Here is a 6,000-nt window from a genome sequence, read left to right as displayed (position 1 = left end):
GATTCTCGATTATTAGCCTATTCAATCATATTGTTCGAAAGTTTGTAGAAAATTCAAAGAGAGGCATACTAAAATGAAAAATGTTATGACCCTCTTTGTTCCTTCTGTTGAAAAGAAGATTAGGAATAATATGGTTGTTGTCAACGCACTTCGGGTATTAGGGAATAACCAGTTTAGTGTCATCGGTCACAACATGGATGTAACAATTGATCTGGAGTTGAACACAATTCTTGTTGTCAGTTTGATTTAAAACAATTCCCTGCCCACATTGTCACGACCCTAAAATCCTACCTAGGGTAATCGTGATGGCACCTAGTCTCTAAGACAAGGTAAGCCTAACATTCATAAATAACTTAACGGAATTTAACAGCTAAGATAATAAGATAATTTGATAAAACTCATAATAACTCCAAATGGAACTGCTGTAACAAAAATCTCCAAACCAGTAGAACTGAGTCATAAGCTCTAGAGGAATATACTGAAAAATCCCTAGTACAACACTATCTATATAATAAGCAAATAGTAGAAAAAATAAGGACATAAGGTGATTCTGAGGCCTGCGAGCGCTGAACAGGTATACCTTGAGTCTCCGAACTGTATGGTCCACTCACTAATGCCTAGCCTAAGTCGAGGTACCTGGATCTGCACAAAAATATGCAGAACCGTAGTATGAGTATACCACAACGGTACCCAACAAGTATTAAAACTAATCTCGATAAAATAGTGACGAGGAAAGGTCAAGACACATACTAGGATAAGTAAAATTGAACAAGTATAGTGTAATCTAATAATAAAAAATAGAAAATAGTGACAATAAGGCAATACAATAATGTAAGTTAATAACTGAATTTAAAGAAATAAAGGCAACAAGAAGGGAACACATGATAAGAATATCAAGAAAATAATGTGTATAAATACAAGTGAGGTAAATAAGAGATAACAACGAGAATCACAACCGAGGTACCGCCTCGTAACCTCTTTTCACAATCACAATCACACTCTTTTCTTACACTGCCACGTGAGCCTTACATTTAGATAGTTTTGAAGACATTTTTCTCTCGAAATAGTTGCACATACTTTAGCCCACATTATGTCGCTGCGTGGCTTTAAGTAATTTTCTTGCTGGCAACACGCACATAAACTCCACCTTATGTTGCCGCATGCACATTAACTACTATTCTTATACTGCCGCATGCGCATCAATATTACAACACAATAATAACTCTCACCGCAAGTGCCTGTATGCAACAACTTGCGAAAAATCAATAATACCAAAGTTTTCACAACATATATCCCATGGCTCAACCATAATAGGAACAAGAATCTCAATAATAACAACATGAATGAGCATTTCTGAGCAAGGAAAGATATCTCAATAATCTACAACTTCAACCTCAATGTGATATTAGCTTTCATAACTTCACTTCAATAGCTCAAAATGAAGGTATTTCCAAGAAATGACAATTTTCACTTTAAAAGTACAACATAAGCTTAACAATAAAAGAGCTGCTATGAAATAGTATCTAGATCTAAATACATGGAATAACTCAACAAGAAAGGACATTATGAAATAACAACTCCAAGTAAGAATAACTCGACAATGAAAGAGGTAACATGGCAATAAGAGAGATAATAAAGGCAATTAAAGCAAGCATGTTTGACAATAAGTGATAGAGCACGTGATAACAACATCAAGTAAAGCATGTAAGAGCAATTTAATAATGAAAGATATAACATGATATTACAAATTTCTAGTTTAATGCATGAAAGAGTCTAAGAGTCTAGTCCGGTCAAAATACCATACATAAGCCTATGTACACGCTCGTCACCCCATGTACACGTCTTTCACTTAACTCAAATAACGCAAATCAACCCAAGTCCAAAGGGATAGTTCCCCTACACAAATTTAGGCAAGATACTTACCTCAAATAAGTTAAATCAACCCACTAGTAAGCCTTTCCTGCAAAAATCCAACTTCGTACGACTTGAATGTAGCCAAAATAACTTAATACCGTAAATACAAACTATAGAAAATGATTTCGGATAATAAAATTACAATCTTTAAAGAAAATTAAAAAGTCAACTCAAAAAGTCAACCCCGGACTTGCACCTCGGAACCCGACCAAAGTTACAAAATCAAAACACACATTCCGATACGAGTCTAACTATACTAAAATTATCCAATTCCTACCACAAATCGACCTTCAAACCCTCGATTTATAGTTTAGGAAAGTTTTCAAAAGATTCTCCAATTTCTTCAACTCAAAACAATAATTAAATGATAAAAACAATGATGGAATCATGAATAATAAGCAAATCCGAGTCAAAATCACTTACCCTAAACCAATTATTAAAAATCCCCTCCAAAATCGCCCAAAATCGAGCTCTCTAACTCAAAATATAAAAAATGGAATAAACCCTCGATTCATCCTTATTTCTACCTAGGTATTCTACACCTACGGGCCAACAACCTCTTCTGCAAAAAAATCATCGCAGATGCGGCTTCTCATTAAGCCCAGGAAAAATCTCTTCTGCGGAGCAAAACACGCACATGCGCTTCTGCGGAACCCTATGCACTTATGCGCGTACTGAATCATGACCGCACCTACAGTCCTAAGCTAATAGGCCCAACTCCGCTTCTGCAGAAGAAGACCACATCTATGGTTGCGCACCTGTACATGGACCTTCGTACCTGCAGACCCAACATCATCCTGCCCCATTTTGCATCTGTGGTAATGGGACTTCTTTTGTGATGCTGCTCTAGCGGCCATGTCCTCGCAAGTGCGATTGCACCAAAACTCAGTTGTTCTTCAGCAATCATCCTAAGTCCAAAATGGACCTAATTTCAACCAGCATCACATCTGAGACCCCTGGGACCCATCCAAACATACCATCAAGTCCCAAAACACAATATGAACCTACTCGAGGCCTTATATCATATCAAATAATATCAAATCTACGAATGGCACCCCAATTCAAGCCTATTGAATCAATGAATATTCAACTCCTAAAACTAGTACCGATTCATATCAAACCAACTCCAAATGAGCTCAATTTTTTACTGCAAGTTTCAAATAACATAACGTACCTATATTAATTTCCCGAGTCACAATCCGAGCCCGATATCAATAAATTCAACCCTCGGTTAAACCTATAAACCTTTCAAATCTTCAATCTTGCAACTTTCGCCAAAAAGCCTCAAACCAACCTTCGGACCTCCAAATCAATATCTGGACACATCCTCAAGTCCAAAATTATCATACGAAGCTATTGGAACCATCAAAACTTTATTTTGGTGTCATCTAAATAAAAGTCAAACTCCGGGCAATTCTTTTATTCCAACTTTAGGACTAAGTGTCCCAATTCCCCTCGAATTTCATCCGAAGTCAAACCAACCTTCCCGGCAAGTCACATAACCACAATTGAACATAGAAGAAATAATAAATAGGGTAATGGAGCTACAATACTTAAAATAGTTGGCTGGGTCGTTACACACATGCAATGGCACCTCTGAGATTGAGCTTTGGGGATGGATATTCACAATCCCTATAGAAGAGAAATGGATGGTGTCTGACGAGATTCAGTCCACAAAAATACTTTCATCCGATGTTGAGCCTACAAAGGATAGAAGAAAGACTAAGATATGGCCAAGTAATTTAGAACCTAGTTCTTCTGGCACCAGGAAATAAGGCAAAAACAATTGTTCCATTTGCAAAGAACTTGGCCATAAGAAAATAACTTGAAAAGTATTGTTACAGTATTCTTGATCTTTTAGCTACTCATGTTGTAATAAAGATAATTAACTCTTTTAATATTCTAGACTATTCGTTTGTTACTACTTGTTGTTTCCACTATCAACTGGTGCATTGTACATCATAGACTATTATTTTATAGTCAACCACCAATATTATCTATTATAGATCTATATTCTAGAATCAACCCCCTTACTTTAAAATGGAGTCATGTGACCAACTTGTCTCATAGACTACTATTTTATTATTAACCACCCATATTGTCTATTGTAGACCTATGAACTAGAATGAACTCCCTTACTTAGGAAGGAGTCAAATGACCTTTTGTCGTAGACTACTGTTTTATAATCAACCATCTACATTATCTATTGTATATCTATGTTCTAGAATCAACCTCCTTATTTTAAGGAGTCATGTGAACAACTTATCCCATAGATTACTGTTTTACGATCAACTCATTTATTCTATCTTCAACCACCCATAATTAATCAATGTTCTATCCTCCATCGATATTTTCAATTTAACCAAGACTTGTTGCACTGGTTTAGGTAGTCTATTAACAACCACTGGTTTAGATAGTTAATTTAATATCTAATGTGAAGAAGTGCCGACAGCCAATATGAAAAGAACTTGTCTAATTAATTGAATTCCATCGAATATGCTGATTCAAAGCATCAAATTATTTCTCAAAAATCTCAACAGTCACGTCATTTATGAGAAGTCATATAGAAAGTCACCATTTAGTGTCAAATTTTGCTTATAAATACACTAGATCTGATGAAAAAATATATTCATCATTCTTCCAAACAACCCAATCACTTAACAGAGAAATGCCTCTGAGGCCAAGGTCAACCATGTATGCAATTTTCATTCGGGAATCACTGGATAGGATCATCCGAGAGATCCAAGACGAGAGGGTAAGGCAAGAAAGTAACATTCTTCATATTGCACGCATGTTGCAGATTCTCCTTCGTTGGGCTAGTGCAAATATTCACCACTATGTAAGCCCACGTGATCCTTCTCCCCATGCAGCTTAATTTTTTTCTTTAGTTTATGTGAAAAATGTATGATGTTGTGAATGGAGTTGTTTAATAAAAAAATTTATTTTAATTTCTATCAATTTATTTTTCTGCCCTATTTTTAAAAAATTTTGCCTTGATTGTTTTTTTTATTTGAGAACACTTTTTCAATATATCAACTTGTCGACTTTGAAAGACGAAGCTTGAAGTACTATACTTAAACGATTGAGCAACTCGCACGTTGCTTTATATACGGATGAAATGCTATTAATTTTTAAGCTTTCGAATCTGAACTACTTTTTCTTTTAGTGTATAATCCATGCCAAGACTTTAATTCGCAATCAATTAATCCATGTGAGCCAATATCACAACGAGAGATAAGCTCATATCAAAAAAGATAAGTCATGGCAACTTTAAGTTAAAGATTCCATGTAATTAAGGTCAATTGACCAAAGACCCCAAAGAGTATTATTTTAATATACATTTGGGCTCCAAAAGGACTTTCATTTGCAAATAACTGTCGAAAATCAACGTGGAAGTATTTGCAAGTGATTTTTCGTTTTGAGGTTGGACACTACCGACGGCTACTTTCCCTCCAACCTTTACGTGGATAAAACAATTAAACCAGGAAGTTATTTAATTCCTTCTTCAATTCTGCTAGTCACCTAATCCACATTGGACACAAATTATGCTACTGCCTTAGTGTAGGATAAGTGGGAATTTTGACTATTTATTAGCGCCTTTTAGCTTTCGTTTGAGTCCAAAAATGTTTAGTTATATTCTCTAAAACTGATAAAATATGCTTAATTGCTCGAGTATTGAAAAATGAGACATAAAGATAAAATCAAACTCAAGAAGGGCTAATCTGAACTCAAGGACAAAAATCAGACAAAAAGGCTCAAGTCCGGACCATAGAATTTCATCTGCTGCTGCAGAATGTGAAGGAATTCCATCAGAGCTCAAGTGTAAAGTGCGGACCGCACAATTATTGTGCGGACCGCACAATTATTGTGCGGCCGCAGAAGCTATGCCATAGTTAAAGTTCAGAGAGTCATCAGTTCAAGCCTAAAGGAATGCGGACCGCACAATTATTGTGCGGCCGTAGAAGTCAGCCACGCGTTCGCACTAAGATTTGTGCGGACCTCAGAACATGAGACATGCGGACCGCAGAACATGAGTGTTGATAGCTATAATATACCCCAACCAACGAAACAACCTTTAAAGTTTAC

This window comes from Nicotiana tabacum, chromosome 7 (genome assembly GCF_000715075.1).
Source record: "Nicotiana tabacum cultivar K326 chromosome 7, ASM71507v2, whole genome shotgun sequence".
Lineage (NCBI taxonomy): Eukaryota > Viridiplantae > Streptophyta > Magnoliopsida > Solanales > Solanaceae > Nicotiana > Nicotiana tabacum.
This window is presented reverse-complemented; position numbering follows the sequence as displayed.